The following is a 14177-nucleotide window of genomic DNA, read 5'->3' as shown; positions in this document are numbered from 1 at the left end:
GCATGTATTCTACTTCCTTAGCCTGGTAATATCTTAATTTGTTTGCATTATCTTTATTTATATATTGGATAGAGACAGCCAGAAATTAAGAGGGAAGAGGGAGATAGAGAGGGAGAGAGACAGAGAGACACCTGCAGCCCTGCTTCACCACTCGCAAAGCTTTCCCCCTGCAGGTGGGGATCAGGGACTCGAACCTGGGTCCTTGTGCACTTGCAACATGTGCGCCACCACCCGGCCCTGTAATTTTTTTTAATATTTAAATTTATTTACTTCTCATGATTTGAGGCATAGTACACACAAATGGCATGAAAAAATAGGAAATAAACAGCCTAGTCATGTTGTGATACTCAGAATGAAACATGACCTAGACAGTCATCATTATGTAGGGCCAATGAGTAACTACACCAATACTCTCAACAACATCCCTAGAATAAATGCATCAAAACTTTAAATCGCAACTTTTTTTTTTTCTTTTCTTCAACATGGCACCAAGGAATGAACCCAGGGCCTGATGCCTGCATGACATCACTGACTGGCCTCCCAGACCTTGTTTTCCATTGCTTCCCTAGTGTGTGTGTGTGTGTGTGTGTGTGTGTGTGTTGGGGGGGGGCACAGAAGTGGGAGGGAAACTACAGCGCCACTCCGCCATTCATGGAAGTTTCTCAGTGTTGTCCATGTTGTCCCACGTGATGCTGAGACTTGAACCCAGGACCTCAGGCACAGCAGGATGTATTCTGCCTGGTGAGCTGTCTCTTGACCTAAAAAAGCAATTTCATAATTATAGGTCTCGTTGTTAACTAAGTAGTTAACAAGAGAAACTTCGTGCCGTTCTTCTGGATGCGAATATTAAAGCTCCGTGATGATCTGAACTAACTCAGAGAAAACCTAGAATGTGTGGGGAAGGATCACTGACTTCTCTGTCTTATGACCTTCAAGTTCTCCTGTAGGCTGCATCTTGCCTGCGGTGTACTGAGGGTGATCCAGATAAGAACTCAAAAGACCTCAATAGAAGAAAAAGAGCTCAAGGCACAGACCCTATTGATTTTAGACTGTGTTTTTTTGTTTGTTTGTTTGTGTTTCTGTGCCTCAAAGCTTGCACTATTGCTGCATTCATTTATACGGGAGGGGGTAACATACTATAAAGACAGATTTGTTTTTTAATAATAAACACTGTCCAAAATTAAGACAAAAGTTATCCTTTAAAACAGAATAGTCTTGTGGTGAAGTGAGGCATAAAACAAATTAAATGTGTTGGCTATTTTGGCAACTTCTTGTTTTTCACAAGTTAAAAAGTGTTGGGGAGTTGGGCGGTAGTGCAGCGGATTAAGCGCAAGGATCGCGGTTCCAGCCCCCAGCTCCCCACCTGCAGGAGAGTCGCTTCACAAGCAGTGAAGCAGGTCGGCAGGTGTCTGTCTTTCTCTCCCCGCTTTGTCTTCCCTTCCTCTCTCCATTTCTCTGTTCTATCCAACAACAACGACATCAATAACAACAATAACTACAACAATAAAACAACAAGGGCAAGAAAAGGGAATAAATAATTTTTTTAAAAAAGTGTTAGGGCAAGGCAGTGGGCTCATGTAACCATGCACAAGTATCCAGGTTCAAGCCCCCCCCCCCAGTCCTCACCTATGGGGGGTGGGGGGAGTTTCACAAGTAGTAAAGCAAGTGCTCCAAGTATTTCTGTCTCTTTCCCTATCTCCTCCTCGCAATTTCTCTGTCCTATCAAGAGAAAGAGGAAGGGGGGGGGGGAAAGATGGAGAAGGGGGCCATGTGGAGGCGCACCTGGTTAAGCATACATTTTACAGTGCGCAAGGACCCAGGTTCGAGCCCCCAGTCCCCACCTGCAGGGGGAGAGCTTCACAAGTGATGAAGCGGTGCTGTAGATGTCTCACTGTCTCTCACCCTCTCTATCCCTCCCTTCCCTCTCGATTTCTGTCTCTATTCAATAAATAAATAAAGATAATAAAAATGTAAAAAAATATGGAAGAGGAAAGAAAAAAGAAAGGAAGGAAGAAAAGGTGGGAGGGAGGAAGGGAGGAATTTTTAAAAAGTATGTGTGTGGGGGCTGGGGGATGAAATGGCCAGCAGGAGCAGCTGATTCATATACCCTAGGAATCAAGTCCCAGTCGGAACCCTGGTTGGGGGGGAGAGGGGGGAAGACAGAGATGGAGACAGAGGAAAGAAAACGTGACTTTCCAAAGCAAGGCTTCTTGGGTCAAGAGACTTAACCATTACATTATGGAATTTTCCCCCATATTTATTTATTTTTAATATAAAATATGGTAGAGTCGAATATGCGTTTTGAAGTCAAGCAGCTTACTGGTCATAAAGCCTACTGACCCTCAAAGACTTCATTTTCACATCTTAAGTTGTTTCCTCTTCAGATGGATGAGTCTGATCACATCAGATAGTAAATGTTAAGTGCTTAGTACAGAGTTCACATATAACTGTACTAGTAACTGAGGCATATACTTTCTTATGGGGTAGGAATTAGTAATTTAGAAGAAATTCCATCATGATGTACTTTGAATATCAATTTTGAGTAATAAAGTTTCATGTAACTCAATTTGCCTTAAGATGATTAAAATAAAATTTGGAGTATAAAGGCAATTTGCCCCTACAAATTCTTACTCATTCACCAGAAGATTTTTTTAATTTTTTTTTATATTTCTTTTCCCTTTTGTTGCCTTTGTTGTTTTTTTATTGTTGTTGTAATTATTACTGTTGTTGTTATTGATGTCGTCACTGTTAGATAGGTCAGAGAGAAATAGAGAGAGGAGGGGACGACAGAGAAGGGGAGAGAAAGACAGACACCGACAGACCTGCTTCACCGCCTGTGAAGCGACTCCCCTGCAGGTGGGGAGCCGGGGATCGAACCGGGATCCTTATGCCGGTCCCTGCGCTTTGCGCCACGTGCGCTTAACCCGCTGCGCCACTGCCGACTCCCTCACCAGAAGTTTTATACCAGTCCGTGATCACGTTATTGTTTCAACTTCACCAGCAGCAAAAAACATCATTGTCACCACTGTTTCAACTATTATCACTGTTACTTACTCTCTGGTGGAAGGAAACACTGTGCCAGTACAATAGTCGACTTACTCATTTAGTACATCGCTAACTGTGATGTACTAAATTACTTCCTGAGGAAGTTACTATTTCCACTTTGATTCTTTTCCAGTCCTTCTGATTACATCAATGAGAAGCTCTCCGCTTGACACTGGTGATCCTCAGTGTTGACGACTTACAAATTTATTTGCAGTCTCAGATTCAGTTTTTAAAGGCTAAACATTTTCATAAATATGTATTATCGTAATGATTTTATTGTTTCAAATTTAAATTTACCATTCATTAAGTTTAGTCAACATGTGAATAAATGTCTGAAAAATTAACTGTGGACATTTTGGTAGAATTTTTTTAAATATTTATTTATTCCCTTTTGTTGCCCTTGTTTTCGTTTTAGTTATTATTGTTGTCATCGTTGTTAGATAGGGCAGAGAGAAATGGAGAGAGGAGGGGAAAGATATGCAGAGAGGAGAGAAAGATAGACACCTGCAGACCTGCTTCACCACCTGTGAAGCGACTCCCCTGCAGGTGAGGAGCCGGGGGCTCGAAACGGGGGCTCGAACCGGGATCCTTAATACTGGTCCTTGCGCTTTGCGCGACCTGTTTAACCCGCTGTGTTTAACCCGCTGTGCTACAGCTCAACTCCCATTTTGGTAGAATTTTATCTGATTTAAAAAAAAAAAAAAAAACTTTTGGGAATACTAGGTATGTAAAATGCTCGGGCTCCCCCTCTCCTCTCAATTTACCTCTATGCCGTCCAAAATAAATAAACAATGAAGAAAGTAATAGATAACTCAGTACAATATACTGGTGATATGTATACATTTTTTTAAAAATTGTTTCTCTTTTAATAGAGTGACCTAGTAAAGACAATTCCTTGGCAGTGAGCTGTCAAACAATCTTAGCAAGCTATTTAACATGTATAAACGCTGGAAAGTGTCAGTTCCCATTTTACTTCCCATAAACGACATGACTGAAATCCTCTACTGTATGAGGAGGAAAGTGGTTTCAGAGAGGATTTATAGTATGCATTACATATTCCAACTGCTTAATTTAGAGATATAGTTTGTTGTTGTTTAATGAAAGAGTGACATCAGACCATAGCTCACCATTTCCTAGGCATTCTGTTTGTCTATCTTGCTTTTTTATGCTGTCAGGAAACAAACCCAGAGTTCCATGCATCCAAGGCATGTATATATGGTGGCTAACAGGTAGAAAACTACCACCCCTTCGACATACTCAAAAATTAGCCAAGACTTTCAAAAAGTTTAGTGACATAAAGTGAGCACGTGCCTGACTCCGAGGGGCCAGTTCAAAAGTAAATACATTATAAATGATTGATGTAGTACTTTTAACTTCGTTGTTAACTTCTATGGAATCGAATCAAGAAATGTTAAAAGTGAAAAAAAATCATTAACCTTAAAACAAATAGATATTTAGAAGAGAATATTAAGTGTGGTGGTGAGGGTCTAAGAAGCCTTAAGATTTTTTTGAATGATATACCTTTAGGCAGTGACACAAAAGCAAGCGATTATGGATGAAATATAAGGTAAATATTGAGAAGAAAAGATATAAAATCATGGGAAATGTTCAATTTAGGACTTATATTAGTGTATAGAAAGTGGGGGGAGTCTTTTTTAGTTATTATTGATACTACCTAGCAAAAAAAGAAGCAACACATTACAATACTGTATACAATTCTTTTAAACCTACAAAGACAAGAAAACTACCTGTTACTGGTATTCTACTTATGTTGTAGATAATCAAATATACCCCCTATATTACTTCTTAAAAGTCACTTAGAAGTTATGAATTATAACCCAGAATCAACACCTGTACTTAATTATATTCAGTTACTCAAGGGTTTTACATTTTTAGTTGCTGCAACATATCAACTTGCTTCCAAAAAAGCAAGCAGGAAAAGAAAATTGTCTTACTGAAAACATTCACTCAACAAGATTTTCACATCCTAGTCTATGAAATAGATACTTTAAGTGTTTAAAACACAAGTTTAATCAATGACATTCTGAATGAGATTCTGTTCTACTTCCAATGTTGAGCTAGCTGCTTTTGCTTGTACTTAACTATCTCAATAATCATCTCACTTTCACTTCTAAGACATACTAGCTTTCTGTCAACAGGGTACATCCTCTCTAATCCGAGCTTTCCAGACCCTCATGCTCCACTAATTTTCAGCTGAAGTCAAAATCACAATGCCCTGAAAATTCTTTTTTTTTAATTCCTTTATTTATTGGATAGAGAAAGAGAGAAATCCAGAGGGAAGAGAAGATAGAGGGAAGAGAAGATAGAGGGAGAGAGAGGAAGCGAGAGACACCTGCAGCCCTGCTTCACCACTTGTGAAGATTTCCCCTTGCAAGTGGGGGCCAGGGGTTTGAACCTGGATCCTTGCGCATTGTAACCTGAGCTCAGCCAGGTGTGTCACCACCTGGCCCCTGAAAATTCTTTAGATTCAACTGTAACAGTTTTTGTTGTTGTTGTTCATGCCCTTCCCCAGTTTTCAAATGCAAAAGCAACTATATCTACCCCTAAATTGTAAAGCTTCATTGTCCCTAATCTACAAGGCAATTTTGTAGGAATCCAAGTTCCAAAGAGCTCTACCACCTAAGTCCTAAGTCATTAAGAGGAGCTGTGAAGACTTCTTTGGAAATAAAGTAAAGTTGATAGTCCAGTATATTACCCTAAACATGCCCCTTGGGAAAATTCATCTTTATTTCTTTTTAAGGAGCGATTTTATAAGGAGGGGAAAATACAAAGACAGAAATTAACATGGGCTAGGTAGATAAACAGGTAAGATGGAGATATTTCTTTTTGTCTGTTTATCTTTAAAATATATATATACATATATACATATATATCCAAAGTAATTAAGGCCACACACTTTGGGATCAGAATACCTAGATTAAAATATAGATTTTTGAACGAAACAGCAATAGAAAAAGATGTATGGATTTTTGATTGATTAAATATTTAATTTTCTGTGCTGCATTTTCCTCTTGTAAATTATAAGTAATAATATTTACCTCATATGACTGCTTTGATAATTAAATTAAAAGTGCTAATATTTATAAAGAGCGAGAGTTGGGCGGTAGCGCAGTGGGTTAAGTGTACATGGCGCGAAGCACAAGGACCGGAGTTAAGGATCCCGGCTCAAGCCCAGGCTCCCCACCTATGGGGGGGGGGGAAGGTCCCTTCACAAGCAGTGAAGCAGGTCTGCAGGTGTCTATCTTTCTCTCCCCCTCTGTCTTCCCCTCCTCTCTCCATTTCTTTCTAACAATGACAACATCAATAACAACAATAACTATAACAACCATAAAAATAAACAAGGCAACAAAAGGGAAAATAAGTAAATTAAAAATATATTAATATTTCCAATTCCATTTCAGGTTCGACTTGTGTTTTCTGAAATGGAATTGGAGTATTACACCAAAGTAAAAGACTCTGGGGTGGGTGGGTGGGTGGGTAGAATACAGGTCCATGAAAAATGATGAATGAAATAGTGGGGGTTGTATTGTTAAATGGGAATCTGGGGAATGTTATGCATGTAAAAAAAAAAAAAAAGAAGTAGAAACGCAAAGCAGAAATTGACTGAGAAAAAAAAATAAATAAAATAAATTAAAAAATATATATATTAATATTTATAAAGAGCTTAGGAGGATGTCTGGAACATAGTACACCTAAAATGCTATCCCATACTTTAAATAGGCAAATTTTCTCAACCCTGGCACTACTAACACTTTGATTCATGTAATTCTGTTATAGGGGACTGACTTGTGCAATGTAGGCTGTCAGTAGATGGTAAAAACACACACCCATGTATACAAAGCAGACAGGCACATACAACAGTTGGGAAGGTCAAAAAAAAAATGTCTCTAGGCTGACAAAATAGCTCACCGCACTGCTGTGTGACATGTTGGAAGTCCAGCCCCCCCATGCACTGAAGGAAGCTTGCATATTGTAATCTCTTTCACACTCTCTCTGCCTCTGTCTCATCTGAAAAACTCATCCTGGAGAAATGACAGCCCAGATGACAACCAAAAACAAAGGAAGGACCAAAATGTCTCCACTACAAAAGCTGGCTAAGGGCAAGAGATGGGGCACATTTTAATGAAGGCCCTTTTGATCACTACCAAGCCGCCCCTTCAGTTGGGACCCTAGTCAGGGAATCCTGGGATTCCTACACAGATATGATGGGCCTAGACCTCTAACAGATCCCTCTCTCCACTAGTGCTGGTCATCTCCATCAGGAACAACATCATAAACCTTCTTGTGGGCCTCTCTCTATAGGACCTTGCCCTCAATGTATAACAGTGGTAGAAATTGCCCCACTCTCCAAAGGAACACTGGGTCAACATACTCTGCCACTCGAGGAAGATGGTCCTGAAATAATTGCAGCCTAGAATGTTCCTAGCTGTGACCATGGATGCCCTCTGACCAGGGATGCAAAGGTTACACAGGCTCCTGTGCTGTTATGAATAGATTTGGGCCCTAGGTCAGATCAATGGGGTTTGTAGTTAATGGTATTTTAATACTTTTCCCATATTTGGGAGCTACTCTCTGCCCTGACCCAGCACTCTAGTCCTATTTCCAACTCTGACATCATCTTCCCAGACAATTCCTTCAGCCCACCTGCATGTTAGCTTGTCAGCTTCAGGCAAAAATTAGTAAAGTCATGGGCCCCTTGGAATATACTTAAAATAGACTTCCTAGCTTCTTTCAACACAAAGACCCCAAATCTCATCTGCTATACTCTTGCCTTTAGGTTCCTGAATATTAAGCAATTTGTTCTGCTTTGGATCTTAATGCTTTTCAGCCACTAAGTTGCAGATGCCAACCCGACTTCACTGGGCAGACAAGTTCACCAAAGTGTCCTGGAATTCCGCCTCCCCAGAGCCCTGCCCCACTAAAGAAAGAGAGAGACAGGCTGGGAGTATGGATCAACCTGTCAATGCCCGTGTCCAGAGGAGAAGCAACTACTAAAGCCAGACCTCCCACCTTCTACACCCTATAAAGATCTGTGGTCCATATTCCCAGAGGGATAAAGAATAGGGAAGCATGGCCAGGTGGTGGCACGCACACCTGGTTAAGCACACACGTCACAGTGCACAAGGCCTAGGTTCAAGCCCCTGGTCCCCACCTGCAGGGGAAAAACTTCACGAGTGCTGAAGCAGGGCTGCAGGTGTCTCCCTATCCCCCCTTCCAATTTCTCTTTGTCTCTATCCAATAATGAATAAATAAATATTTTTTAAAAAGAAATTAAAAAAAAACTTTACAGGGGTCAGGTGGTAGTGCAATGGCTTAAGCGTAGACACTGCCATGTGCAATGCTATGTTGAAAGCCCCTGGTCACCACCTGTTGGTATGCATGAGACCCCTTCTGTTTCATTTGGTTTAAATCCCCCCTGCTTAACACTATTCTATTTACATAACCACTTCATTCTATTTACATAACCGCTGTTAACAAGCACCTCCCTCCAAGGCATTGGTTCAATCCCCAGTTTCATGATATGTTTTTGCTCCACCCCCCTCCTTGTCACACCCTGATCCCTTCTTTATCACACCCTGATTTTCACCAGTCACTTTTCTCTCCACCCTCTCTATGTCACATCCTGTTTCCACCCTACTTGGGAAGTATATATAAAGACAGCATTGTGAGTTTTACAGTACTGTACTTTGAGTTTAACTTAGCTTGTCTTAGATTGTGCTGCGTCCTGCATGAATAAAGAGATACTGCCTACAGCTCAACCATGAGTCCCTGGTCATCTGTTACCTGCCCGTGAAGCCAGCCCGGCGAAAACAACATAACCCGTCGAAAACAACATAGCCCGTCAAAAACAACAACCACCTGCAGGGAGAAAGCTTCTCAAGTGGTGAAACACTGCTGCAGATCTCTCTCTCTCTTTATCTATCTCTACTTCCCTCTCAATTTCTCTGCCCTGTCAAATTTTTAAAAATAATAAAATAACTATTAAAAAGATTTTCTAATACTTGTGTAGAATAAGGAATAGCATGAAATTGGAGAGAAATGAGATACGGTCACTCATCACAATGAAGCTCTGTAGTATCTAGTTAAAGATATATAAGAAACATAGTTCACAAACGTTTACTGAATGTTAATCACGGAAAGAACGGTGCCAGGTGCTAGCTGGCAAATTTCATAGATGAGAAAAGGATAAATATGATTAGTTTCTGCCTTCAAAGATATTTACAATCAAATAGGGAGAACAAGTCAGCACACAGTACAAGAAATAAATGTGAGAGAAGGTAGAGTGGAAGGGGGTCATTATTTAGTACAACCTGATGGGTAGACAACCACATGGTTTCAAATACTGATATTATGTAGATGACTTTAAATATCATGTTAAAATTCATGTACAGTCTTTGATGGAAGTAAAAATTATTTTAATCCCATATGTAAGTATATTAATGCTGTGGTAAGAGATAATATTGTCTCTGCTAGAATTTGAAACTGGTACTTAAACGCTTGAAAATGTAAACATGTGACAGGTATTAATCAGTCAAGTAAATGACTGGCTATTAATTTTTGAAATAACTATTTTATAACATTCTCCATAATGCCAATGGATTATGACTTTTATCTAGTTTTTTTCTAAGAAACAGCAGGGAGCATAAGGCTTGGAAAAGGGGAGAGTCACCAAGAACATAGGCTGTTAGGAGAGGAAAATGATGGTGTGATTAAACGCCCATTACCAAATAGGGACAGTGCTTTTCAGTTTAAATTAAAAGTATTCTGAAGGTATATTTCCTAAAACCACATAATACACACCACAACATAATTATACCTTCAGATACAATAATCCACAGAACAGAAACATGGACGAAAGGCTAAGGCCCATCTCTGGGAGCGGGTTCTCTAGATCATCACATTCCCAGTCGTCTTTCAACCCAGTCTACTTCGACTCAATCAACAAAATAGGAACCAAAGCTCAAAAAGACTCCTAGAGTTCTACTGCTAGTCATCATCTTCAACAAGTTAAACCAGAGTAAATAGTCACCACCAGGTGGTCCAAATCAAAGCCAGTACCAGAATAAATCTGGCTGGGCCTACTCCTTGCTGCCCCCTCAACCCCTAAGCTAGTTGTGTTGGTTCACCCAAGTCAATCAATTCATTTAGCAATAACAGGACCTCACATTTCATGAAACTGAAACTCTGGGAACTGGTACAGTGGTGCACAGGAGGGGTGGTTACAAAACATGCTCTTCAAGGTGGGGAGTAATGGTGAGATGGGGAGGACTGACTTTACTGAAAACTAGTTTAAAGAAGAACTCATACTTCATCAATACAAACTCAGATATTCTTTAAAATAATCAGAAATTTTTTTTTTACTTTTTAAAATTATCTTTGTTTATTGGATAGAGGCAGTCAGAAACTGAGAGGGAAGGGGGAGACAGAGAGAGGGAGAGAGACAGAGAGACACCTGCAGCCCTGCTTCACCACTTGTGAAGCTTTCCCCCTGTATTAGGGGACTGGGGGCTCGAACCCGGGTCCTTGCACACTGTAACCTGTGCGCTCAACTAGGTGCGCCACCACCCGGCCCCAATCAGAAAATTATAGATAAGAATGGAATGTACAAAAATTTCTAACTAGTAAGTCTCTTAAGGCTTTCCTATATAGCTCTACTAGAGTGGACCATGTTTTATTCATGAGTGAAATGTTATATGCCAGTTCTCCCCAAAGAAAGTTAAATGATCCAACAGCTCTGCTGTCTTTAGGTCTTTATAGAGTATAAAATATGGGAATTATAGCAACAAAAAAAGACAAGTCACCCCACCTCTTTCCCAGTGTGAATACACACACACACACTTTTCTCTAAATTCCGGTAAGAATCACTTCAAATGTTCCAGCAAAAGGCGCCAGGGCAAACTTACTCCCTTCCATCTCCATGCCACTTTTACCACCACCGGATTTTAGCCCTGCCTATATGCTATACCTGTCAAGAACTGATGACTGTATGTTATGTATTCATCTGAACAGAACCACTACACTTAGTTACAGGCTATCATCAACCAATTCATTCTCTTGCTAAAATCAAGTCATCCAATTACTCCTTGACTAATCAAGGCTGTTTTGGCTTTTTCTTTTTTCAAAAGGTACTCAACAGCATAAACAGTTCACTTACAAGAAATGGAAAGGGGCTAATCAGCAGAATTATTGTTTTGCTGCTACAATTTGCAGTATTTAAATTTAGTTGCTGATTGGACTGAAAGTTTTATGATATAGCATATGAAACGGGTTTAATACAACTGTGAAGCTTTGTAGCTGTATTGTCTTGTCATGGCTATATTGATCTACTTTGTGGAACAAATAATTGATCCTTTCTCAAAGAAATTTCAAAACTAAGTTTCAGTAGACTTCACCAGATACCTCGGTTTTGAAAGCCATGGGATGGGGGAAACAGCATCAAGTCCTGAGCATGACTGTTAAAAGTTAACAATTGTGTGTACGTACACACACACACACACACACACACACACACACACACACACATACACCTGTCCCTTTGTTGCATGTGTATAAAAACAACTGCTTGGGCTTTTTAATCTACATTTATGTGGGATTCTCAAAATAAGCTACAGAGACATCATTTAACTATTTTAAGTAAATGCATTCCACTCCTCCCACTCACATAATAGTGAAGCAGTGGGCACTAATTTCTAATACATGAGGTTGATTTCAAATGGCAAGAATAATTCTGAGAACACACATGTCACAAAATGAAATTATCTATCAGTGTTGATATTCTTATAGCAGAATTTTTGTGAGAATATTTAACAATGACTATGACTATTTAAAAACATTAAACTAGAACAGAAACTGTATTCACTGAAGAGTAAGACTTCTGAGTTAAAACTTTAATATTTTGCAAAGATAAGATCTGGTCTTTAGATTCAAATTTCCCTTGTAATAAACATGGAGCTACATGAACAAAAAATAAATCTCACTTCTCGGAAAGATGGGCTTCATTTTAGTATAAACAGTTTGACATATCCAAATTATCTGTATATTAAAATAATGCTATGTGTTGCCAACAAGAACTTACAAATAGAAAAACACACACATATAAATGTAGTTAAAATAATTTGAGTATTTTATAAATGTGTACCTACATTACATAAATAATATTCTACAGGCATACTAAATAATACTTTAAGGACACTTCCACAAATGTCCAACAGGACCATTTAAATTATACAATAAACAATTTAGGAAAGTTTTAACTTCACAAAAATCCACTGACAATATATATAAAAATGCTAGCATTTCAAAAACTCACTTTAGTAATGTTTTAAAAGATTGAGTATATTTATGGTAAAATTGAAGCAAGTAAATTAATCTAAAACCAAAATACATTACAACCAAATGAAAAGTGTTTCAAGATGAATATATCTCAGAGTACGCACACCTGCCAATATATTAAAAATAAGTAAAATCAACTACAAAAGTGACAAATCAAATGCCACGGTAGACTTGACTTCTCGAGACACAGCATTTGCAGCCGCCTTTTGTGGCTTTGTTTGGCGCCATAGTCCTTTAAGTTTTGTCTTCATAAAGCCCTAACTAGTTGTAATCATTTGCAGCCTAATTGTGGACATTTATCTGCTTTTCTTATGCATAGAACATAGCTATTAAAGCTGAATGGTGATGGTGTGAAGTATAGGTTAAATTGGGTGAAATTAAAGCAAATTACTCCGGGATGTGGAAATCTGAAAATAGAAACCACCAATGATTTGCAACCCTCTTGATGATCAGCTTTACAGAACCCTAAACGACAAGAAAACTTACATATTTTAAAGTTAACTAGGTTTTTAAAAATAATATGTATAAATGTATTTTTAACTACATGCACTTCTTAGTAATGGTGGAAAGATTATTTGTTTAACTCAGCTGCAATGTTAAAAAGATGTCAGGTTTCTAATTTTAAATAGTACAGTTCATTTTTTTAGTAAGATTTCCTTCCATCACAGAAATTTTTACCTATAAGAATTCACCCAACTTATCAAACACAATGGAATTCGAATCATTAGATGTTTTGCTAGCAAAGTTTAACCCTGAATAAAAGCTTAACAATAGCAGAGATCACTGCACTGAAGTTATAATAATAAAAACTAAAATGTAAATAAGTACATTACATATAGGCTTATATATGCCATGCATAACTCCATATATGTGACTTACAGTAAAAAATGTAGGAGTCTAGTAATAAATACACAAATAACACAGAGTAAAAAAAAAATACAGAGGCCTAGTAATAAAACAGAACATTACAATATAAGAAATAAATCTGTGGTCTGGGAGGTGGCGCAGTGGTAAAGCTTTGGACTCTCAAGCATGAGGTCCTAAGTTCCATCCCTGGTAGCACATATGCCAGAGTGATGTCTGGTTCTTTCTCTCTCCTCCTATCTTTCTCATAAGTAAATAAGATCTTAAAAAAAAAAAAAATCAATTATCAGCAGAGGTATAGGTTAATTATTAAAAAAAAAGTAACTAATTTATATAACATCTTACTATTTAAGATAGATAGATAGGCAGACAGATCTCCAGAGCCCTGGCTCACTAGGGAAAGATAGAAACAAGCTGGGGGTATGGATTGACCAGCCAATGCCCTCATCTAGCAGAGAAGCAGTTACAGCCAGAACTCCTATCTTCTGCACCCCCCCAAACAGCCTTGATCTATACTCCCATAAGGGAGAAGTGATAGGAGGAAGAAGATAAGAGGGCCCTGAACTCCAGCTCCATCAGCACCCAGGGAGAGAGGGGAAAAGGAGACAGACATATGGAGGTAGTAATGTTCTCGTGAGTGGCTTGGAGGGGAAGAGAGGATTGGATCAGGAAGACAAAGATAGCTCTACAGATAGCTGTAGAGATGATGGTTGGCCCCTATCTACAACCTTACGGGAACTAAGGTGGCTTGCAGTGGGGAGACTGAAGATTCAGAACCCTGGTGGTGGGAATGGAGTGGAATTATACTCCTGTTGACATGTAATTTTGTAAATCAATATTAAATCACTAATAAAATTAATTAACTAATTAAAAACAGTAGATGTTTAGGTACAACACACACAGAACAAGACAGA

General features: G+C 38.9%; 1 protein-coding gene across 2 annotated transcripts in view; it reads right to left on the bottom strand.

The window, feature by feature from the left end:
• OLA1 (Obg like ATPase 1) overlaps positions 1 to 14177 on the bottom strand; it is a 145332-nt gene that overhangs the window by 65887 nt on the left and 65268 nt on the right. The gene's annotated exons all lie outside the window — the stretch shown is intronic.

Source organism: Erinaceus europaeus, chromosome 18 (assembly GCF_950295315.1).
Source record: "Erinaceus europaeus chromosome 18, mEriEur2.1, whole genome shotgun sequence".
Lineage (NCBI taxonomy): Eukaryota > Metazoa > Chordata > Mammalia > Eulipotyphla > Erinaceidae > Erinaceus > Erinaceus europaeus.
The sequence above is the reverse complement of the archived record's forward strand: the minus strand, read 5'-3'. Positions and strand labels throughout refer to the sequence as shown.